This window comes from Saccopteryx leptura, chromosome 3, assembly GCF_036850995.1.
Source record: "Saccopteryx leptura isolate mSacLep1 chromosome 3, mSacLep1_pri_phased_curated, whole genome shotgun sequence".
In the NCBI taxonomy this organism is placed as follows: Eukaryota; Metazoa; Chordata; class Mammalia; order Chiroptera; family Emballonuridae; genus Saccopteryx; species Saccopteryx leptura.
In genome coordinates this window covers 126,446,947-126,472,083 of record NC_089505.1, presented here as the reverse complement: position 1 = coordinate 126,472,083, position 25,137 = coordinate 126,446,947, and the positions used below count along the sequence as shown (strand labels likewise).

Below are 25,137 nucleotides of genomic sequence, written 5' to 3'. Positions count from 1 at the left end.
CATCCTTTACACAGAAATAACTCTTGTTCTATACATACTTTGTTGTGATGAGGATTGTAGTTGCTAAACTTTTCAACTCAATATATAGGTATTATAAGGAATACAAATAGAAGTATTTGTGCTCATTTATAATTTGAGTCAGACCTACAAAAGTAAAAGGTAGGGACTCAGAGAATGGAGTTTTCACATTCAGTGGAGGGGGGTGATCAGGAAGACTTAATAAAGAAGGAAGGAGTTGAGTTGGGTTTTGAGAAATAGGAAAGGTAGTAGAAGAATTATTTGAAAAGGATAGCAGAGAGGCACTGAGATTCTGAGTCTGGCCCCAGCATTTTTTGTTTGTTTGTTTTTAGACGCATTATCTTCTGCACATTCCAGACTAAATTATGTTCTCTGTATGGCATACATGTGTCTGGCACATAGCAGGCAAGTCTCCAAGGTCCAGCTTCTACCTCTCCCATGAAAGTCGCTTCCATATAATCGCAAGTATAATTTATCACACTCTTCTCTGTATTAGCTCAGCCTTTGTTCATATGACCTATTGCTTTTTATGGTAGCTCAACAGAATCATCTTCCTTGCTCAGTGGTGAAATTTTTGAATGGGAATCTGGTTTGCCTTTGTATTCCTAGGCACCTACCTGAATGCTTTGCTCTTAAGGAATCAGTAAATTCTATTCAATTGAACTTGTTCCAAGGACACTGATATTACAAAATGAAGGGCGTATTGGTATCATCTTAATGTCTCTACAGGCTTTAACTTTTGTGTCCTGTTTTCCTTACATCATCCTTGTGAAGGTTTTAAATTTTTAATTTAAAAAAAATTTTTTTTTTAATTTTTAAAAAAGATTTTACTGTTTTTGTTTTGTTTTTTAGAGAGATAGGAGAAAGAAAGGGCAGGGGGAGGAGTGGAAAGCTTCAACTCATAGTAGTTGCTTCTTGTATGTGTCTTGACCAGGCAAGCCCAGGGTTTTGAACTGGTGACCTCAGCAATCCAGGTTGATGCTTTATTCACTGTGCCACCACAGGCTGGGCATAAAGTAGGTTTCTTGACTTTAAAAACTTATAGATGAGGAAACTCGGAGGGTGCATTTGCCCAAAGCCATGTCACTAAGTGCTGAAGCCAGGAAAGGCCCTCTTGAATTGAAATCCACTACTACTCTATGCACTGTACTGAGGTCCTATGGCATCAGATAGGTAGGATTAAAATGTGCTTATGCTCAGAGCTCTAGTTTTCTCATTTGTAATAGTTCCAATTTCATGGGATTGTGATGAGCATTAAATGATGAAGTATGTAAAGTCCTTACTAAAATGCCCTTAGTGGGCAATGCTTGCTCCCTTCTCACCAATTCATGTAGATATAAACAAATAAACGAGGTATCCAGTTTTAGAGTGTAGTGGAAAGTAGATGGACTAAGTAGAGAGGAATGTCCTTCTTTAACCTCTTACAGGTTCATCTTTGAGTCATATTATAGGAAAAGTTATAAAGCAGTATCTTGCAAATACTTAAGATTTAGCATCCCCACCCCAATATCCTTTTTCTGCCTAGCATTTGTCAAATGTAAGGATCCTAATTGTGTAAATTGTCTAGCTTTGGGGACGGAGGTAGTAGTGGTTGAATAATCTCCAAGGCTGGGGTCTTTAAAAAACTACCAAACCATAAATTCTCTCAGATTGTGATTTTAACTATATATGTGGAGGGACCTGACACTTAAAAGGAGTAGGCTGGGGAAGGGGGCCCATGGATGGTAGTGGATTCCAAACCTGTGTGAAACTAAAGAAATGATTTCGTAAACCTTTTTCCAAGGGGGATGCTCTTCAGATTTTTCAGCTTTGGTGTGCTGGTGGTAAAGATGAATGGGGGCGGCGCGGGGGTTGTGTGTGTGTGTGTGTGTGGTAGATTCTTGAAGTCTTCCTCTGTCTAGCTTCCCGCTAGTGCTCTTAAGCCCGTGCTAGCCGCCAGGGTCCGTGAAGGCCCAGGTGGGGCTAGTCGGTAGCCAGGCCAGAGGGTGCATGCACGTTTAAGGCCAGGTTTCCTTCCCCAGGAGGACCACTCTCTGAATGAAGCGCGGAGTTGGCTTTCGGGCCCTTCCGCCTCCTTGGGTGCCTCGGCAGGGAGCATGCAGCCCGGGAGGCAGAGCGGCGCGACGCGGCAGCGCCGCGACCCCCGCCTCCTCAGGCGCGCCGGCACCCTTACGCCGCTCCTCAGTGAGGCCCCGGCGTGGAGCCAGGCTCCGAACCCCGGCTCGTTGGCCCTGCCTTCCCCGCGAGCCCCTGCTGACTTCTCCGCTTTCCCCCAGACGCCAGAGCGCCCTGCCCCCTCCACGCAGGCTAACAAGAGTTCTCCCGCGCCCGCCCCTCCCCACAGCGTGAGTGTGAGTGCACGGCTTTACCTCAACCCCCTCCCCATTGTTTCCTGCCGCATTCACGACTAGCCCTCGAACGTAGCCCCTCCCCCATCGGCGTTTACTCCTCCCGTCCGGCTTTAACTGGTGCACAGGGGCCCACAGAACCAAGAGAGGGGGCACGCCTGAACCTTTCTCCTGCGTCTCTTCTCCAGGGTCTCTCCGGCGTCGAGGTCCCATCCCACCCCGGGGCAGGACTCCATTCAGGGTTCTCCCTCTCTCTTTCTCTCCCTCTCTCTCCCTCCCTCTCCCTCTCCCTCTCCTTTTCCTCTCCTTTACCCCCTCCCCTCCCCCTCTTTCCCGGCTCTCCTTCTACGTCCCCCTCCTTTAGGCTGATCCTCCTCTTTTTCTCCCTCTCCCTCCTCCCCCTCCCCTTCCCTTCCCCCCCACAATGCAGTTCGCGGCGCGGCGGACATGGCGGTGGAGTCCTGAGCTCGTCGTGTCCCGGCCTCCAGCGGCGGCGACGGCAGCGGCAGCAGCCGCAGCGGGAGGCGGCGGGGAGCGGGAGCCCCTGAGATGAGGAGGCGCCGCACGCGCCTGTAGCTCGCAGGTACGGAGGTTCCGGCCGCCGCGAAGCGCCCGGCGCCGAGGGGGTGTGCTCGGGCAAGGCCGGGCCGCCCCCTGGTCGCCCTCAGGTGCCGCGCCTCGCAGGTGTCGGTGGCCCCGCCGGAGCGCGCCTCAGCTGCTCCCTTGTGGCCTGACACTTTTTTCTTTGCCGGAGTGGGCTTCGAGTGTCTCAGGGGAAGGCAGAGATAAGGTAGGCAGGGGCGGTGGCCTGGGCTGCCCGAGCGGCCTGAGGAGGACATTGGGGCGCTTTGGGTTTGAACTCCAGCAGGAGGCTCGGCCCCGGGCCGAAACCTGTAGACCTGAGAGGCGGATTTTGAGTTAACGGAATTGGCGTGAGCTTTCTCGGGTCCAGTACGATTGTCTTGTGTACCTTTACTTTCACTCTTGCTTGGATACTGACGTACATATATAAAAAATACACACGCGCATATAATACATCACAAATATTTTCTCTGGGCTCGCCCTTGTCGGGAGAAGCCAGAAGTCTGGGGATCTCGTTTCTTGGTCGCCCGCCCTCTCTCCCCCGCCCCCCAGTGGAATGGTGGCAACGAACACTTTTGACGTGGGAAACTGTGAGATTCTAATTTGTAAATAGACAGCCCTCACTGAGTGTGTTGCACGCCTCCACGAGAGATTTTAGGTTATTTTGGCATGCGCATTGCACAAGAATGAGATATTAAGACCTGAGAGAAGCACGTTTTGGGGACTTCAGGTCGTGCCTGAGTGGGATGAATTGCTATTTTTAACAACATTGGTCAAACATTTTCTTTTCAGAAGATTTTTATCAAATCTTTACTCACATGAATTTTGCTCCTTGTTCGAGATCTTAGTATTGGTATACCATGTTTGTTCATTTTGATACATTTTTGACGTTACACTCCCTTGGTAATCCCTAGTGTCCAGAAATGCAGTTCGAATTGTGTGTGTATTGTTGTCATCTAGTAATTAATTAGCTGGAGTGGATCATATTACCTTTTGTTTCCAGGACCCCCCCCCCTCCCTAAATCTTGTAGTAGTGAAATGTGTAACAGTTGGTGAAACAGAACATATCCTGTTTCTGTTTTTAAAGTAATGGTAACTATTAGCTAATAAAATTAGATAATACCAATTGGATATGATAATTTAGAGAGAATGCCATACCAAGGTGGTGAATTGTAGATGGTTTTTTTAAAAAGTTGACTTTTTCTTTGGTTAGTATCAATCAGCTTATTCCGTATTTGAGTCAGTTGTGTGCCAAAACTTTCTTGAGGCTCAGAACCTTTGTATGTCTCCTTAAAAATTGCTGCACTCACTGTATTGCACCCTAGTATTGATTAATCATAACTTGTAAAATTATGAAAAATTGATTTATTTAGAAGGCTGTGCTTCAGATAATGAATTCACTGGTGTTTAGTGTGCTATAATGCTTTCATAAACAAAATTTAACAATTCTTAAAAATTATATACTTTGGGAAAGAAAAATTTTAAGTCATTTATTCTTTAAAATACATTTAATATAAACAAAAGAAAGTTGTTTAAAAAAAAGCTGATTTAGATAAGTTTTCCTGTTAGTAATTTATCATTTGATGAGTGTGGAAAATCAAAAAATAAAGCTCCCTTAAGATAATATAGTACAATAGCAGAAGTGAAAACTACTGACATTTACTATTTTAAGTCTAGTAAGTATCTAAAATACAAAATGAAAATAAAAGTCTTTTCATTCTCCTAGGTCATGTTGTTAGTAATACAGTTAAATTAACAAGATGCTATCATACATATTAATTTAGTTCAATTTTGGAAATCCTAAATCACACCTAGAATTATATTTATTTTTAGATAATTTAGCTAGAACAGTACAATGCGCACATTATAATTTTAGACCTTTTAAAATAAAAATTTATAATTGTAATTATAAATATCTGATTAATAAAAAGATGTTTAAAGAGAATTTTATTCCCAGAGCAGATTTATTTTAGTAGGAGTACTTAGAGCACTTTTATTGACCTCAAAGTTAACCTTGGCATGCATAACAAACACCATTAATTAGGTTGTGTTCTTTATAGAATGTCAAATCAGGATCTGTGGGCAGAGAAAAGTGTTTGAACTTTTTTTCTGCAGAAAGTTTCTAGTTTCAGAGAAACAATGAGCAAGATTTACCATTAAATTTTGTTTATCCTTTAAAAAGTGAAATCAGTTTCATATAACAATTCAGTGAGACCTATTTCTTTTTTTTTTTTTTTTTTTGTATTTTTCTGAAGCTGGAAACGGGGAGGCAGTCAGACAGACTCCTGCATGCGCCTGACCAGGATCCACCCGGCACGCCCACCAAGGGGGGGGTGCTCTGCCATCCGGGGCATGGCTCTGTCGCTACCAGAGCCACTCTAGCGCCTGGGGCAGAGGCCATGGAGCCATCCTCAGCGCCCAGGCCATCTTTTGCTCCAATGGAGCCTCGGCTGGGGGAGGGGAAGAGAGAGACAAAGAGGAAGGAGAGGGGGAGGGGTGGAGAAGCAGATAGGCGCTTCTCCTGTGTGCCCTGGCTGGGAATCGAACCCGGGACTTCCGCACGCCAGGCTGACGCTCTACCACTGAGCAAACCAGCCACGGCCAAGACCTATTACTTTCTAAAGTTAACTATAAGTGCTTGAATTCATAAAATAATGTTACAGATTCCTTCCTTCTTTCCTCCCTCCGTCCCCCCCCTTTTTTATTTTTTTTATTTTTTATTTTTATTTTTTTTGTATTTTTCTGAAGCTGGAAACGGGGAGAGACAGTCAGACAGACTCCCGCATGCGCCCGACCGGGATCCACCCGGCACGCCCACCAGGGGGCGATGCTCTGCCCCTCCGGGGCGTCGCTTTGCTGCGACCAGAGCCATTCTAGCGCCTGGGGCAGCGGCCAAGGAGCCATCCCCAGCGCTGGGGCCATCTTTGCTCCAGTGGAGCCTCGCTGCGGGAGGGGTAGAGAGAGACAGAGAGGAAGGAGAGAGGGAGGGGTGGAGAAGCAGATAGGTGCTTCTCCTGTGTGCCCTGGCCGGGAATCGAACCCGGGACTGCTGCACACCAGGCCGACGCTCTACCACTGAGCCAACCGGCCAGGGCTCCCCCCCCCTTTTTTTAAATTCAGTGAGAGGAGGGGAGGCAAAGAGACAAACTCCTGCATGTGCTTGGACTGGGATCCACCTGGCAAGTGCACTAGGGGGCAATGCTCTGCCCATCTGGAGCATTGCTCTGTACTTCAGCAACTGAGCTCTTCTTAGCACCTGAGGTGGAGTCCATGGAGCCATCTTCACTGCCCGAGGCCAACTCACTCTAGTCCAGCCATGGCTGCAGGAGGGGAAGAGAGAAAGAGAAGAGAGAGAGAGAGAGAAGTGAGAGGGGGAGGGATGGAGAAGCAGATGGGCACTTCATCTGTGCACCCTGACTGGGAATTGAACCCAGGACATTCACACACCGGACTGATGCACTACCACTGAGCAAACTGGCCAGGGTCACAAATTTCAATAAAGTCACTACTGTAGATAGAATTATGTTCTCAAAAAGAAGGAAAACTAGTTCTAGAAAGGCCTAAAACAAGCAAGGGAAAAGGACACTGTAGTTTAAAGCTGGATATGTAGACATTTTCTTAATTTTAGACAAATTAGGATTGCTTACACTAAAACTAAAGTTTTAATTTTAGAATCCTAGGGAATTGCATAATTTGGGGAAATGTTTGAAAATCAGCATACGTCTACAGGTATTTTTTTACAAATCCAAAAAGAAGGGCCTGGTCAGCTGGCTCAGTGGTAGAGTATTGGCCTGGGGTGTGGATGTCCCAGGTTCAGATCTCAGTCAGGGCACACAGGAAAAGCAACCATCTGCTTCTCTACCCTTCTCCCTCTCCTTTTGCTCTCTCTTATCTCTCTCTCCTCCTCCCGCAGCCATGATTGGGTTGGAGCAAGTTGCCTGAGCACTGAGGATGGCTCCATGGCCTGCCTCAGGCACTAAAAATAGCTTGGTTGCTGAGCAACAGCAATGACCCCAGATGGGCAGATCATCGCTCCATAGGGAGCTTGCTGGGTGGATCCCGGTTCTTTTGCATGCAGAAGTCTATCTCTCTGCCTCCTTGCTTCTCACATAAGGGGGAAAAAATCCAAAAAGAAGAAAAGCCATGTAAATGCAAAGATGAGCAACTTAGATTTTTTTTTCCACTTTAAGTAAGAGATTTGTGTTAGTTTCCAAATTGTTTTTATATCAGATTATCTTACTGGATGTTGATAATTAGCCTGTGAATTAAAGGGGGAGAGGCCCTGGCCAGTTGGTTCAGTGGTAGAGCGTCGGCCTGGCGTGCGGAAGTCCCGGGTTCGATTCCCGGCCAGGGCACACAAGAGAAGCGCCCATCTGCTTCTCCACCCCTCTCCCTCTCCTTCCTCTCTGTCTCTCTCTTCCCCTCCCGCAGCCGAGGCTCCATTGGAGCAAAGATGGCCCGGGCGCTGAGGATGGCTCCATGGCCTCTGCCTCAGGCGCTAGAGTGGCTCTGGTCATGACAGAGCGACGCCCTGGATGGGCAGAGCATCGCCCCCTGGTGGGCATGCCGGGTGGATCCCGGTCGGGCGCATGTGGGAGTCTGTCTGACTGCCTCCCCATTTCCAGCTTCAGAAAAATACAAAAAAAAAAAATGGGGAGAGAAAAGGGAACTAACATTTATTTGAATACCTGTTTTGTTCCAGGTGTTGTATTAGACATTTAGGTATTTTTTTCCCACTTGTTCACTGTAACAACCCTATGAAACCTATTTTATAGATGGTAAATATCTGACTTAGAGGTTAAGTAATTTGCTGAAGATTATAGAGTTAGAAAGATTCAAAGCAGCTCTGTGTGCTCTTACTATCATAGGCCATGTTGCTTTTCAGACATACCAAGTATTCTCCTAATTTAAAGGAGATAACTGCTTATGGTTGCTTATTCCTTCATCATCTAATCATTCAGTTCTCTGACATTTGCATTTCAGTTGTGCTTCATGCTAGATGCTGCTAGGTTTTAGAGATACAGAATTATTGAAGACAATCTCTAATTCAGGGAACTTGGTTTTCTTTTTTTCTTTCTAGTTTTCTTTATGCCCCTTCCCCTTCCCCTCTCCCTCCCCCCCAACCACCACACTCTTGTCAATGTCTCTTAGTCTCGTTTTTATGTTGGTTTTCTTATAATACAGATAAATTACAACATCCTAGCCTGACCTGTAGTGATGCAGTGGGTAAAGCATTTGACCTGGAATGCTGAGGTCACCTGTTCAAAACACTAGGCTTGCCTGATCAAGGCACATATAGAAAGCAACTACTATGCGTTGATGCTTTCCATTCCTCTTTGCCCCCTTTTCTCTCTCTCTTCTCTCTCTAAAAATCAATAAAGTCTTAAAAATTACAGCATCCTAGATCAGTGATTTTCAACCTCTTCCATCTCATGGCATACATTAATTCTGTGGCACACCAAAAATACATTTTTTGCTTATTTGACAAAAAAAGTATAAATTTGATTCATTCATATTGGATGGCTTTTGTTCTTTTGTTGGCTGTTGTCAATTTTTTATTTGACAGTCTAAGGGGAAAGTGGTCAGTGCCTCTGACTAGTCAAGTATTGCATGTTTTAAAAATTCTTGCAGCACACTGGTTGAAAATTGCTACCCTAGAGTATGGGAGTTCAGAGGGAAGAAGCTGGCTTTTGAGGGATGAATAGGAGTTTGCTAGGTGGAGAGGGGATAGACTGGAGGTTTTTCCAGAGCTAAGGAATAACATGTGCAAAGATGATAAGTTGTTATGGGGCTTGGTGTGTAGTAGAAAAAAGTGAAACATTCAGTGTGTCAGGAATTGAGAATTCGAGAATTCATGGACAGAGCAGTGAGAGAAATGGTTGGAAATAGCTGTCAGAATGTGTATGTTAAATTAAGACATTTGGATTTTTATTTTGTAAATTGAGATCACCAAATGAAATATTGTTTCAAGAGCTGTGATCAGATATGTATTCTGACTCCTATTTAGTATTTCTTTCTCTGTGGCTTCCTTATCCACAGATTTTATCTGTTTTCAGTGAATAATCAGGCCATCTTTTCCAGGCCACTCTCCTCTCTAGTTACTACAATATATTCCAGGCTGATTTTTTTTTTGAGAATCCTGTCATTCACATCTTATTTTTTAAGAATGTTTAATATCTTATTAATATCTTAGAAGGTTCCTTTAAGATAAAAAAAATCTTCTGGGAGAAATTATCTTGTTACAGTTACTCAGGAAGATTTTTTACTCCTCGGCCTGGTTTAGTTGACTACTTTCTATATAGTTTAATACTAGACAGCAATAGGATAGGCATTGCAGAGTATGGGCTGTAAAGAAGGAGAAGCATTCACACAAGCTCAGTATTCATCAGTAAAGATGAGTGAAGTCTTAATCTTTACACGAAGTACCCTGTACTTTGAGAAATAAATAGGTATGTTTGTAAGCACACAGTGGTCTGGTAGTTTTAAATGGGTATTTGATTTACAATGCCAATAGATAATTTACTGCATAGTTACTCTGCTCATTTCTTTCTAAAGATCTTAGAATTAACTCAGCCTGTTCAGGCTGTGGTGCAGTGGATAGATCATTGGCCTGTGATGCTTAGGAGCCCAAGCTTGCTGGCTTTAGCAAGGGGTCACTAGCTCAGCTGGAGACATCTACCCCCCCCCCCCCCCAGTCAGGGCACATGTGAGAAAGCAATCAATGAGCAACTAAGATGCCACAGCAAAGAATTGATGCTTTATATCTCTCTCCCTTCCTGTTAGTCTGTGTCTCTAAAAACAAACAAACAACAAATCAAAGGGAAGAAGAAGAAGAATTAACTCAGTCCGCCCAACCCTTTTTATGTTATCTTCAGTTAAGGTGAGAAAAGTAGGTGCAGAAGGGTTAAGTACCTTGGACAAGATCTCACAGCTAGTTTGCTTGAGTTAGAATTTGAACTCCCAGTGTCTGACTAGATTCAGAGCTCGTAACACTTCTGTGTTATACCTCAATTTCAGGTTGTCAGAATTTAGTATGTAGACAGTGTTAAATTCATTACAATCACATAGCTTGTCAAAAAATATTTTGTTAAGAACCTAAAGTATGAATTGTACATAATAATGAAATCTGATTATATTTTGTCAGTCTGAGCTATACGCTGTAATTTAAATAAATATTTTTAAAGTTGATCAGTCATTAAATATCTAAGCTCCAATCTTGTGCTGTTTGTTACTTTAGGCCAGTGGTATTCAAACTATGTTTGGGGACTTCTTGGGAGGTCTCCAAGTCACACCTGTTTTCATAGTAGTAATAAGACAGTATTTGCCTTTCCCCCCTCCTCTCATCAGGAATGTACAGTAATGCCTATACAACATGAAAACATTTCTTTGGTGGCTAATGGAAAATGTAATACAGTATTCTTTCTGTCTCATTTTCTTTGAAATATAATTTACAGAATCATAAAACTTACCCTTTTAAAGTATATGGTTCAGTGTATATTTGTAGGTTATAATCATTACCAATTCCAGAACATTTTTTTAATTGAATTTATTGGCCTGATTTTGGTTAATAAAATTATATAGATTTCAGGGTTACAATTCTATATTATGTGTTCACCAGCCAGTCTCTTTCCATCACCAGTTATCGCCCCATACCTTCTTTTACCTCCCCCCATTCTCCTTTTCCTCTGGTAATCACCATACTGTTGTCAATGAATTGTTTTATTATTTTTTTTGTTTAATCCCTTCACTATTTTTACCCAGCCCCCAATGTCCCTCCCCTCTGACAGCTGTCAGTCTGTTCTCAATGAGTCTGTTCCTATTTTGTTAGTTTATTTTACAAATATAAGTGAAATCATGTGGTACTTGTCTTTCTCTGACCAGTTTATTTTACTTAGCATAATGCTCTCCAGATTCATTCATGCTGTTGTAGAAGAGGTCCTTCTTTTGTATAGCTGAGTAGTATTCCATTATGTGAATGTACCACAGCTTTTTTATTGTCACTTGGGCTGCTTCCAAATCTTGGCTATTATAAATAATGCTGCAATGAATATAGGGGTGCATATATTCTTTTGAATTAGTGTTTTGGGTTTCTTTGGAAATATTCTCAGAAGAGGAATTGTTGGGTCATAAGGCAGTTCCATTTTAAATTTTTTGAGGCAACTTTTTACTGCTTTCTACAGTGGCTGCACCAATTTGCATTTCAACCAACAGTGCATCTTGGCCAACACTTGTTTGTTGATTTATTGATGGTAGCCATACTGACAGGTGTGAGGTAATATCTCATTGTGGTTTTAATTTGCGTTTCTCTGATAATTAGTGATATTGAGCATCTTTTCATATGTCTGTTGGCCATCTGTATGTTCTCTTTGAACAAGTGTCTACTCAGGTCCTTTGCCCATTTTTTAATTGGAGTTCTTGGTGTAGAGTTTTATGAGTTTTTTTGTGTGGCAGAGACAGAGAGAGTCAGAGAGAGGGACAGATAGGGACAGACAGACAGGAAGGGAGAGAGATGAGAACATCCAATTCTTTGTTGCGGCTCCTTAGTTGTTCAATTGATTTCTCATATGTGCCTCGACGGCGGGGGGGGGGGGGGGGGGGGGGGCTACAGCAGACCAAGTGACTCCTTGCTCCAACCAGTGACCTTGGGCTCAAGCACCATGGTGAGCCTCGCGCAAACCAGATGAGCCCGCACTCAAGCTGGTGACCTCGGGGTCTCGAACCTGGGTCCTCCACATCTCAGTCCAACGCTCTCTCCACTGCACCACTGCCTGGTCAGGCTTATGAGTTCTTTATGAAAGTTGGATATTAACCCCTTATGAAAATTCATCCATTTTATAGATGAATTTCCTCAAGGCTGCACAGCAGGTGACAGGACTGCATTTGAACCCCGGCAGTTTCAGTTGGGTCCAGAGCCTTGCTCTTGACTATAACCCAGGAGTCCATGTCACAGCCTATTAGGATTGTATTTATAGGGTAATTGGAAGTTAGTTACTTCAATAATGGCAGAAATGAAGGCTGGATGTTCTTTAAATATTAATCAAGTTACAGATACAAGAATTGGTGAAGGGCACCAGGCTCTATATAGTATTATCCTCCATGGATTTCTGGGTACTGTATGAGTGATGATACTCTCCTTATTAATGGTCTATTTACTGCTTTGTATCTCAAATGCAGTAGACCCTTGAACAACATAGGTTTGAATTTCCTGGGTTTACTTAAACTTTTTTTTTTCCTCAATCAGTATTTTGTGGTCCCTCCTATTCCTGGGTTTCACCTTTGCAAGTTCAACCAACTGCTGATAGAAAACAGTATTTCCTTTTGGGAGGTCAGACTTCGTTCCCAGGCTTTCAGTTTCGATTCTGCAGGGTGGATGCTCTTAAACCTGGCATTGTTCTTCGATCTCCTTCCCTAATCTCTTAAGAGTTAGGAGTTAGAAATCTTCTATTTTGAAGTTGATATCAGGAGTTGGTAAGTAAGGATTCAGATAATTTAAATAACTTTAAAGGGTCTGGAAAATCTAAATTGCTGCAGAAAAAAATGAGTCCTGCAAAAAGTGAAGGACTTTTTGGTCCTTCAAAAAGTGGTCCAAGGTGGTTGGATTCCACTCTCTTCGAGGCTCTGTCCACTGCACAGGTATGTATGGCTTTTACACAGTACTCCCTTTTACCTCATAGATTCAAAAAATTTTGGAAATTTTCTTTTAAAATTATTTTTTTCCATTCTTGAAGTTTTAAGGCTGTATGTGAAGTAGAAGCATAATCTCTACCACTCAACTCCAACAGAATCCTTCAATCTCAGATTCTTTTAGGAGACCCAGATTATATCATATTATTGATGTGCAGATGGACAGGGCATAGCTAAGACTGGCTGTTCCTTCCTACCTTACCCAGAATTCAGGGGTCCTGGATGGAATTTAGTTTTGGAGGCTGGAAATCTGAGATCAGGGTGCCAGTATAGTTAGGTGAGGGCCATCATCTTGGTTGCAGACTTTACACCAGGGGTCCCCAAACTTTTTACACAGGGGGCCAGTTCACTGTCCCTCAGACTGTTGGAGGGCCGGACTATAAAAAAAAACTATGAACAAATCCCTATGCACACTGCACATATCTTATTTTAAAGTAAAAAAACAAGACGGAAACAAATACAATATTTAAAATAAAGAACAAGTAAATTTCAATCAACAAACTGACCAGTATTTCAATGGGAACTATGCTCCTCTCACTGACCACCAATGAAACAGGTGCCCCTTCCAGAAGTGTGGTGGGGGCCAGATAAATGGCCTCAGGGGGCCACATGTGGCCCGCGGGCCGTAGTTTGGGGACCCCTGCTTTATACTGTAACCTCACATGGGAGGAATATTTCATTCTGCGGGATGTATTCTGTAGAGATACCACATTTTATTTATCTATTCATCATTTGGTAGACACTTTGGATTGTTTCCACTCTTTGGCTGTTATGAATGATGTTGCTATGAATATACATGTAAAAGTTTTTGTGTAGATGTATGCTTTTCTTTTGAATATATACCCAGGAGTGGAGTTGGTGGGTGTTTTGATATATTTATGTCTTCCCTTTTGAGGACCTGGCAAACTATTTTCCGAATGGCTGCATCAGTTTCTGTTCCCACTAGTAAGGTCTGAGTGTTATAATTTTTCCATATCCTTACCAACACTTGTTATTGTCTATCTTTTAAATTATAGCTGTCCTCGCAGGTGAAGTTGTATCTCATTGTGGTTTTGATTCGCATTTCCCTAGTGGCTAATAAATTGAACACCTCTTCATATGCCTATTGGCCATTTGTGTATCTTATTTGGAGACATGTTTATTCACCATCCTTTGCCATTTAAAAATTTAGGTTGTCTGTTTATTATTGAGTTGTAAGATTTCTTTATATATTTTGGATGCTAGATCCTTATTAGGTATGTGATTTGCAAAATTTTTTTTTCATTATGTAGATTTTTTTTCATTTTTTTTAAACTTAAAGAATTATAAAATATACATAACAATATTTACCATTTTAACCATTTTTCAGTGTACATTCAGTGACATTAGGTACATTCACATTGTTGTGAAACCATCACCACCATCAATCCTCAGAACTTTTTCTTTTTTCCCAAGCAGAACTTTGTACCTATCAAGCAGTAACTCCCCATTTCCTTCCCTCAACTCTTAGCAACCACCATTCTACTCTATGTCTCTGAATTTGGCTACTGTCTATATAATTAGTCACATAATACTTACCTTTTTCTGACTGGTTTATTCCAATTAGCACAATGTCTTCAGGGTTCTTCTGTGTTGTAGCATGTGTTAGAATCTCCTTTTTAAGGCTGAACAATATTCTGTTGTATGTACAATATATACCACATTTTGTTTTTGCCTTCACCTGTTGATAAACACTTGGGTTGCTTCCCCTTTTACGCTATTGTGAATAAGGCTGCTGTGGACATGGGTATATAAATATCTGTTCAAGTCTCTGTTTTCAGTTCATATGCCCAGAAGTGGATTATAGGGATAAATGTACATTCAATTTTTTGAGGAACTGCTATATTCTCTTTTCATTTTCTTTAGTATGTTTTTGAAGTGCCTTTAGTTTCCAACTTTGATAAATTCTAACATAGCTGTTTTTTTTTTTGGTTGCCTGTGCTTTGGTAGTCATAACTAAGAAATCATTGCCCAATCCAAGATTACAAAGATTTTCACTTATGTTTTCTTCTAACATTTTTATAGTTTTAGCTTTTACATTTAGTTCTTCAATCCATTTTGAGTTAATTTTTGTATGTGGTGTGAGGTAGAGGTCCAACTTTATTCTTTTGCATGAAGCTATCCAGTTGTCTCAGCACCATTTATTGACAATTCTATTTTTTCCCTTATTGAATGGTTTTGACATCTTTGTTGAAAAGCAGTTGACCATAAATTGTCTCTGTTTATTTCCGGATTCTCAACTGAGTCTGGATTTTCCATTGATCTCTATGTCTAGCCTCATACCAGTACCACTCAGTCTTGATTACTGTGACTTTATAATAAGTTTTGAAATCTAGAAGTGCGAATCTTCCAATTTAGTTCTTTTTCAAGATTGTTCTGGCCACTTAGAGTTCCTTCCAATTTGATATAAATTTTAGGATCAGTTTGTCAATTTCTGCTCTAAATCCTCTCAGGGATGTAGCTTACTATTTTTTATTTTTATGACAGAGACAGAAGGACACACAGGGACAGACAGACAGGAAGGCAGAGAAATGAGAAGCATCCATTCATTGTTGCAGCTCCTTAGTCTTCTTAGTTCATTGATTTCTTCCTCATGTGCCTTGACTGGGGGCTACAGCAGAGTGAGTGACTTCTTGCTCAAGCCAGCGAACTTGGGCTCAAGCCAGCGACCTTGAGTTTCAAGCCAGCAACCGATAGGATCAAACCAGCGACTATGGGGTCATGTCTGTGATCCTATGCTCAATCCAGCGACCCCATGCTCAAGCAGGTGACCTTGGGGTTTCGAACCTGGTTCCTCTATGTCCCAGTCCAATGCTTTATCCATTGCACCACTGCCTGGTCAGGCAGGATGAAGCTTATTTTATTTACATCTGTTTCCTCAAGGCCAGGAAACCAGACCCATATTTTTCTATATATTGTCTGTTTATTCTATTCTCCTTTAAAATCCTCTTCTTTTAGGACTGGTGCCCTTCTGGCTATATTTCTTATTTTGTCATTTCAATGTAGGACTCTCTAGTTCACTCTTCTGTATTCACTGATACTTTGATGTATTTTTTTTTTCCCAAAGCAAAAAGGGGGCAGCAGAAAGACTATGTGTCAACTGGGATTCACCCAGCATGCCCACCAGGGGGCGGTGCTCTGCCCATCTGGGGCCTTGCTCAGCTGCAACCGGAGCCATTCTAGGGCCTGAGGCAGAGGCCATGGAGCCGTCCTCAGTTCTTGGGCCAACTTTGCTTCCATGGAGCCTTGGCTGTAGGAGGGGAAGAGAGAGATAGAGAGGAGGGAGAGGAGGAAGGGTGGAGAAGCAGATGGGTGCTTCTCCTGTGTGCCCTGGCTGGGAATCGAACCTGGGACTTCCACACGCTGGGCTGACACTCTTCTGCTGAGCCAACCTACCAGGGCTGCTATAATTCTTGAGATCATATTGGGCAATTGGAAACATAACATTTGAAGGTCATCTAGTACCTTATTTTTTCTTAATTTCTGTTTTCTAGTGATATTTAACTCTACTTTTCTTGATAGATCTACTCATATGGTTCAAAAATGGTTCTGCTTCTGACCAAATAGCTATCTGTGCTTTAAGTTTTCTGATCTATTTCTAATCTGTTAATTCCCACCCAGTATGAATTTAAATATGTGCAAATTATATAAACTAGTAGACTGGTGTTTTGTATGTTTAGTTAGGTCCTTTTCACAGCTTGGCAATGTTTTAAATTTCTTTTCTGTTTCTCACAATTGCTTCTTGTTTTACCTCTCTCTTAAGCCCTCTACTGCCCTCTGCTTTTCTCTCTCAGTGCTGGCCTTGTTTCATAGAACAGTGTTAAAAAATTTATGTTCCTTATCATTCTTTGAGATATGTATATAGGTGGCCTGGCAAAAGAGGCTTCCTTAAATAAATGTTATAAATTATCTCTCAGGTTTACTGTGCTTATTAGCATATTGAAGAATCTGAAAGGTCCTTCTGGAAAGAATCCCATTTAACTTTAACACAGCCTCTTCCACTCCCCAACCTTACTAAAATTGCTTGTGATAAGGCCCCAAATAACATTCTAACACTTTTTACTATTTTTGATATTTATAATTACCGTTATTTACTTTAGTGAATCATCTCCTTTTCATCACCACTTTGTCTTCCTGTTCTGCTAAAGTTAACCTAAAACAGAAATTGTGCCACTCTTCTGTGTATATATGAATGTATGACTTCTCTTTCTTAAAATCTAAACTCTACTTGCTATGCAAATGTGAATACCATTTTACATTCCCAGTTCATCTGCTGTATTCATCATTATGAATGCTATTGTATGGCTCTAAAGACTTGTCAGTTTTATAAATACATTTTGTTTAGTATGTACAAGTCTTACCTATTAGAGCTCTTTCTTTTCTTTTTTTTTAATGTTTATTTGATTGATTTTAGAGAGAGAGACAGGAACATCGATTCGTTCGTGTATGTGCCCTGACTAGGGATAGAACTAGTAACCTCTGTGCTTCTGGTCGATGCTCTAACCAACCAAGCTATCCCACCAGGGCTTTAGGGCTATTTCTTGTTCCTCTCCAAAGTGGGAAATTCTTTCTCAGCTCAATTATCTACATAATGAAGGCTTTTCTTAGTATCTTTCCTCAATCTTTCCTCAGGGTTTCCATAGAATATGTCACATAATATTGTCATTATTTATTTTCATGATTATCTCATTTATTTATTTATTTATTTTGGTTTTTCTGAAGTGAGAAGCAGGAAGGCAGAGAGACAGACTCCTGCATGCACCCACTGAGATCGACTCGGCAAGCTGCTAGGGCAGCAATTTTCAACCTGTGGGTCGCGACCCCGGCGGGGGTCGAACTACCAAAACACAGGGGTCGCCTAAAGCCATCGGAAATACATATTTTATTTAAAAATGTATTGTTTAATAAATATGCATTTTCCGCGACCCACAGGTTGAGAACCGCTGCGCTAGGGGGTGAAGCTCTGCCAATCTGGGGCATTGCTCTGTTGCAACTGAAGCCATTCTAGTGCCTGAGGCAGAGGCATGGACCCATCCTCGGTGCCAGGGCCAACTTTGCTCCAGTGGAGCTTTGGCTGCGGAGGGGAAGAGAGAGACAGAGAGGAAGGAGAGGGGGAGGGGTGGAGAAGCAGATGGGCGCTTCTGTGTGCCCTGGCCGGGAATCGAGCCTGGGACTTCCACACACTGGGCCAACGCTCTACCACTGAACCAACCAGCCAGGGCCAGATTATCTCTTCTTTTAGACATGAGCCCATTATTTATCTTTATGTCCCCAGATTTTAACCCAGCACCATATATGTGAATGTTGACAGATAATTTTTATTAAAATTTATAAAAAGCATGGAAAAAGCATCATTAAGTTACTACTAAAATATATAGTACTATATGTTACTAAAATACAAAGTTACGAAAAATATGAAGGTTTTTTTTTCCTGTGATCTTTTTCTCAATTTATCGTGCATTTTATTTACTTTCTAGTATCATTCTAAATAAAGAACAATTAACCCTGACTGGTGGTGGTACAGTGGATAGAGCATCGACCCTGGACACTGAGGTGTCCCTGGTTCAAAACTCCAAGGTTGCCAGCTTGAGCGCAGCCTCAATGGCTTGAGCGGGCTTGCCAGCTTGAGTGCGGGGTCACTGGCTTGAGTGTGGGATTATTGGCATGATCCCAACGTCATGCTTGCTTGAACCCAGGGGTTGCTGACTTGAAGGCCAAGGTCACTGGCTTGGGAAAGGGTCACTGGCTCAGCTTGAGCCCTCCTTCAAGGTCCGTATGAGAAGCAATCAGTGAAGAATTAAAAGTGACGCAACTACGTGTTGATGTTTCTCATCTTTCTCCCTTCTTGTCTGTGTCTCCCTCTAATCAGTAAAAAAAAGAACAATTACAATTTTTAAAATATTAAGCATGAATTTTACTGTTCATCTTTATATTGTGCAATGCAAGTTTAAGTGCAAATGTAAGAGTCTCTTAACTCTTTTGTGGAATTGCTTGTATTTCATAGCTTGTACATGTAATATTTCATTCTTACCAGAATAGGGAAAACACTGCACAACATTCTGCAACCTTTTTTTAAATTTTTTTTTTTTTTTGGGTGAGAGAGAGGAACAGATAGGGACAAACAGCAACAGAGAGATGAGAAGCATCAATTCATTCAATGGGTTGTCTGGCTTTTTGTTGTTGTAGGAGTTCTTTATATGTTCTGGATAATAGACTCATCAGATTTGCAAATATTTTCTCCCATTCTGTTCATAATCTTTCTGCTTTTTTGATAATGTCCTTAATGAACTGGTTTTATTTTTTTTTAAATTGAGACATAATTGAATATACTATTATGTTATTTTCAGGTATATAGCATAATGATTTGATATTTGTATATATTGCAAAATGAACACCACAATAAATCAAGTTAACATCCATTACCGCACATAGTTACGCATTTTCTCGTAAGAAGAACTTTTAAGATTTCGCAACTTTTAAATGTGTAGTATAGTATTATTAAATATAGTCACCATGCTGTACATTACATCCTTAGGAGTTACTTATTTAATAACTGGAACTTTCTGCCTTTGACCATTTCACCCCCTACCTCCACCCCCATGTCTGGCAACTACTAATTTGTTCTCTGTCTGTGAGTTCAGTTTTTGTTTGTTTTGGATCCTCATGTAAGGGAGTTCATATGGTATTTGTCTTTCACTGCCTGACTTATTTCACTTAGCATAATGACCTCAGGGTCTACCCATGTTGTTCCAAATGGCAAAATTTCATTTTTTTTAATGGCAGAATAATATTCCTCTGTGTGTATTTTTGTGTATATCATTTTCTTCATCTAGACACTTAGGTTGCTTCCATGTCTAGGCTATTGTAAATAATGCTGCAGTGAACATGGGGATGCCAGGTATGTTTCTGAGTTAGTGTTTTAATTTCCTTCACATAAATACCCAGAATTGGAATTGGTGGATCATATGTTAGTTTTTAATTTTTAATTTTTTGAGGAACCTTCATATTTTTTATAGTGTCTGTACCAATTTATATTCCCACAGTAGTGCAAAAGGATTCCCCTTTCTCCACATCCTTGATAATACTTACTTAATATCTTTTTTTTTGTAACAGCCATTCTAACAGGTATAAGTTGGTATCTCACTGGGGTTTGTTTTTTTTTTGTTTTTTTTTCAGAGAGAGGGATAGACAGGGACAGACAGACAGGAATGTAGAGATGAGAAGCATCAATCATCAGTTTTTCGTTGCGACACCTTAGTTGTTCATTGATTGCTTTCTCATATGTGCCTTGACCGCAGGCCTTCAGCAGACCGAGTAACCCCTTGCTCGAGCCAGCGACCTAGGGCTCAAGCTGGTGAGCTTTTGCTTAAACCAGATGAGCCCTCGCTCAAGCTGGCGACCTCGAGGTCTCGAACCTGGATCTTCCACATCCCAGTCCGACGCTCGATCCACTGCACCACCTCCCAGTCAGGCTCACTGTGGCTTTGATTTGCATTTTCCTGATTATAAGTAATGTGGAGCATCTTTTATGAAGTCTTCTTTGGGAAAATCTCTATTCAGATTCTCTGCCCATATTTTACTCTGATTTTTTTTTTTTCTTGTGGTAGAGAGAGAGGGACAGATAGGATCAAACAGGAAGGGAGAAAGATGAGAAGCATCAAGTCTTTGTTGTGGCACCTTAGTTCATTGATTATTTTCTCGTATGTGCCTTGACTGGGGGGGCTACAGCAGCCAGAGTGACCTCTTGCTCGAGCCAGCAACCTTGGCCTCAAGCTGGTGAGCCTTACTCAAACCAGATGAGCCAGCGCTCAAGCTGGCGACCCTGGGGTTTCGAACCTGGGACCTCTGCGTCCCAGTTTGATGCTGTATCCACTGCGCCACCACCTGGTCAGGCTACTCTGATTTTTTTTTTTTTGCTATTGAGTTCTTAATATATTTTGTATATATGTGCTTATCAAATATATGATTTGCAAATATTTTCTCTTATTCTGTAGTTTGCCTTTTTGTTTTGTTTGTGGCTTCCTTTGCTGTGCAAAAGCTTTTAAGTTTGATGTAGTGTCACTTGTTTATTTTTGCTTTAGTTATCTTTGCTTTTGTTGTCAAATCCAAAAAGTCACTGCCAAGATGAATGCTTAGGAAGAAATTTAAGATTTTGAAGTTGATGAAATCCAATTTATATTTTCTTTTATTGTCTGTTTTTGATGTCATACTTAAGAAACTTGCCAAACCCGAGGTCATAAAGGTTTATAGTTTTTTATATTGTGTGTGTGTGTGTGTGTGTGTGTGTGTAGTTTAGAGCAGTGGTTTTAAAACATTGGCCTACCAGAAATTTTGTGCCGGTCCACGAAACAACTGGTTAACTCTTGTGGACTGACACAAAATTTCTAGCAGATTGGCACCGATCCATAGACTACCTGTTGAAAAGCACTGGTTTAGCGTATAAGGTATAGTTTTAGTATAGTCCTTAAATTTAGGTCTTTGACCCTTTTGACTTTATCTTTCCATTTCTTTATTTTCCTTTTTAAATCTTTATTGATTGATTGATTTTAGAGAGATAAGAAGGAAGAAAGTGAGAGTAAGGAAGAAATAGAAACATTGATTTGTTGATCTACTTATTTGTGCTTTCATTGGTTTATTCTTACGTATTCCCTGACCACAATCTTGGTGAACGATACTCTAACCAACTAAACTTCCCCGGGCATGGCTATCTTTCCATTTCTGAAAATACTAGTATACATATTCTCATCTTTCTTAACACAAAATTAGCATACTGTACACTCCTATGTGTATTACTGTTTTTCACTTAGCAGTATATTTTCACTTTCACTCCATAGCAAAATAGAGACTTTCTTATTCTAGTTCAAAATGGCGTAGTAATGTATTTTATGGTTTTGTGATAATTTTTGCTACCAGTTCTCTGTTGGTGGTGATTTGAGTTTTTTCAGTCTTTTGCTTTTATAATTAGTGTGTTACTAATTTAAACCCTACCTTATTTGATCCGTTTTTTAAAATGTTTATTTTATTGATTTTAGAGGGAAGGGTAGAGAGAGAAAGGAACATCAAGCTGTTTCTATATGTGCCATGACTGGGGATCGAATTGGTAATTTCTGTGCTATGGGACTATGCTCAAACCAACTGGGCTATCCGTTCAGAGCTTATTTGATCCATTTTGAGTTAACTTTTGTGACTGGTGTAAGTTCAAGGTCCAACTTCATTTTTTGAAGTGGATATCCAGTTTTTCCAGCACCATTTGTTGAGAAGATGATTTTTCTGTTGAATATTTTTAGCCCTTGTCAAATTGACCATGTATATGAGGGTTTATTTCTGGGTTCTCTGTTCTATTCCATTGATTTATATGTTTTTCCATATGTTTGTACCATACTGTTTTTATTCCTGTAGCTTTGTAGTAAGTTTTGAAATCAGAAAGTGTGAGCCCTCCAACTTTTTTTTTTTTCCTTTTTCTAGATTGTTTTGGCGTTTGGAGTCCCTTGAAATTCCATATGAATTTCAGGGTGGGTTTTTCTGTTTCTGCAAAAAATGCTATCGGAACTTTGATAGTGAATCAGTAGATCACTTTGGGCAGTATTGGCATCTTAACAATACTGTGAACAATATAAGTTATTGGCAATAACTTAAGTGAAGGAAATAAGTAGTGAGTACACTGCAGTTCATGAATTCTGTCCTTTCTTCAGCTTTTGGCAGCTTTGGGAAAGCAACCTGAACGTTTTTTGGGATTCTTGAGCTTAATAACAGCACTCAAGGGGTGGAGTGATTAATTTTTAAGTGAATGGTAAACACTGTAAAAGGCTTATCTTCTAGCCTTCCATTCCCTTGGGGCTGTAGGTTACATGAGTCTGATTCCCAGCCTCTTGTTGGCAGTGATCAGAGTTTGAAATGGTAATGGCAGTGAAGAGATAGGCAGGAAGGTAGGCTGGAAAGAATTCATGAACACAGAATGTCATTCCATTTATTTAATTCTTTAATTTCTTTTAGTAATATCTTGCAATTTTCAGTGTACAGGTGCTTCCTTGGCTAGATTTAGTCTTCAGTATTCTTTATTTTTTTTTAATTTTGGGTGCCTTTTATTTCTTTATTTTTATAATTTTTTGCAAATATTTTAATTTTTTTCATTTGTTCACTTATTTTAGGTTTTTAATTGAATTTTATTGGAGTGACACTGGTTAGCATAATTTCAGAGGTTTCAGGTACTCAATTCTACCACACATCTTTGTACACCATATTGTATGTTCACATTCCTCATGCAAGTCAACTCTTCATTCATCACCATTTATTATCCCTTTACCCTCCTCCATTGTCCTCTGCATCTCCACATTGTGGTCTGTGCCCATGGGTTTTTTTTACCTTTTTTGCTCTATTCTTCCACCTGCCTTGCCTAACACCCTTCACCCCTGCTCCCACAGCTGTCAGCCTGCTCTGTATGTATTAGTCAAGGGGTCCCCAAACTGCGGCCCCCTGAGGCCATTTATCTGGCCCCTGCTGCACTTCTGGAAGGGGCACCTGTTTCATTGGTGGTCAGTGAAAGGAGCATAGTTCCCATTGAAATACTGGTCAGTTTGTTGATTTAAATTTACTTGTTCTTTATTTTAAATATTGTATTTGTTCCTGTTTTGTTTTTTAACTTTAAAATAAGATATGTGTAGTGTGCATAGGGATTTGTTCATCGTTTTTTTATAGTCTGGCCCTCCAACGGTTTGAGGAACAGTGAACTAGCCCCCTGTGTAAAAAGTTTGGGGACCCCTGTATTAGTCTGTCTCTTTTCTGCTTAATTCATTTTGTTCGTTAGATTCCACATGAGTGAAATCATATGGTACTTATCTTTCTCTGACTGGCTTATTTCACTTAGCATAATCATCTGCAGGTCAATCCATGTCATTGTAAAAGGTAAGATTTCCTTCTTTTTTATGGCTGTGCAGTATTCCATTGTGTAAATGTTCTGCAGCTTTTTTTATCCACTCATTTACTGATGGCACTTGTTTCCAGATCTTGGCTATTGTAAATAACATTGTATTGAACATAGGGGTGCACATATGCCTTTAAATTAGTGTTTCGGGCCTGACTAGGCGGTGGCACAGTGGATAGAGCGTCGGACTGGGATGCAGAGGACCCGGGTTCAAGACCCCGAGGTCGCCAGCTTGAGTGCGGGCTCATCTGGTTTGAAGAAAAGCCCACCAGCTTGAACCCAAGGTCGCTGGCTCCAGCTTCGGTCTGCTGAAGGCCCCCGCGGTCAAGGCACATATGAGAAAGCAATCAATGAACAACTAAGGTGTTGCAACGTGCAATGAAAAACTAATGATTGATGCTTCTCATCTCTCTCCGTCCCTGTCTATCCCTCTCTCTGACTCACTCTCTGTCTCTGTAAAAAAAAAAAAAAAAATTAGTGTTTCAGAATTCTTAGGATATATTCCCAGAAGTGGGATTGCCGGGTTAAAAAGCAGTTCCATTTTAAAATTTTTGAGTTATTTCCATACTGCTTTACCCAGTGGCTGTACCAATCTGTATTCCCACCAACAGTGCATGAGGGTTTTCTTTTCTCCACACCCTCAACAGCACTTAGTTGTTGATTTATTGATGATAGCGGTTTTGACAGGTGTGAGGTGATATCTCATTGTAGTTTTAATTTGCATTTCTCTGGTGATTAGTGATGTTGAGCATCTATTCATATGCCTGTTGGCCATCTGTGTGTCCTCTTTAGAAAAGTGTGTATTCAGGTCCTTTTCCCATTTTTTTAAATTAGATTGTTGGGTTTTTTATTATTTTATAAGTTTTTTATAAATTTTGGATATTAATCCCTTTCTTATCAGCTGTATCAGTGAATATGTTCTCTCATTCAGTGAGTTGTCTTTTCGTTTTGTTAATGGTTTTCTTAGCTGTGCAAAAACTTTTTAGTTTGATGTAGTCTCATTTGTTTATCTTTTCTTGTTTCCCTTGCCCAAGGAGATATAGCTGAAAAAATACTGCTACGAGGTATATCTGAGATTTTACTGCCTTTGTTTTCTAGGATGTTTATATTTTTATGTGTAATATTTAAGTCTTTAATCCATTTGGAGTTTATTTTTGCATATGGTCTAAGAAGGTGGTCTAGTTTCATTTTTTCCATGTATTTGTCCAGTTTTTCCATCACTGTTTATTGAATATACTGTCTTTACCCCTTTGTATATTCTTACCTCCTTTATTAAATATTAATTGCCCATCTAGGTGTGGGTTGATTTCTAGGTTCTATTCTGTTCCATTCATCTATAGGTCTGTTTTTATGCCAGTACCATGTTGTTTTGGTTACTATGGTCTTGTAGTATAGTTTTACATTAGATAGTGTGATTCTTCCAATTTTGTTCTTCTTTCTCAAGGTTGCTATGGCTATTTGGGGTCTTTTGTGATTCCATGTATATTTTTGGAACATTTGTTCTAGTTTTATAAACTACACCATTGGTATCGTGATAGGAATTGTATTGAATCTATAGATTGTTTT

The 25,137-nt window shown here is 40.7% G+C and overlaps 1 protein-coding gene across 9 annotated transcripts in view; it reads left to right on the top strand.

The window, feature by feature from the left end:
- Positions 1-2,352: 2,352 nt before the first annotated feature.
- TUT4 (terminal uridylyl transferase 4) overlaps positions 2,353-25,137 on the top strand; it is a 120,948-nt gene continuing 98,163 nt past the window's right edge. For 6 of the 9 annotated variants that reach the window (XM_066376288.1, XM_066376291.1, XM_066376289.1 and 3 more), the window contains exons 1-2: positions 2,354-2,369; positions 2,797-2,949. The gene's annotated coding sequence lies outside the window, so the exon portion shown is untranslated. Of the gene's footprint in view, positions 2,370-2,796; positions 2,950-25,137 lie in introns of all 9 variants that reach the window. The other 3 variants (XM_066376290.1, XM_066376292.1, XM_066376295.1) reach the window with 2 other exon arrangements.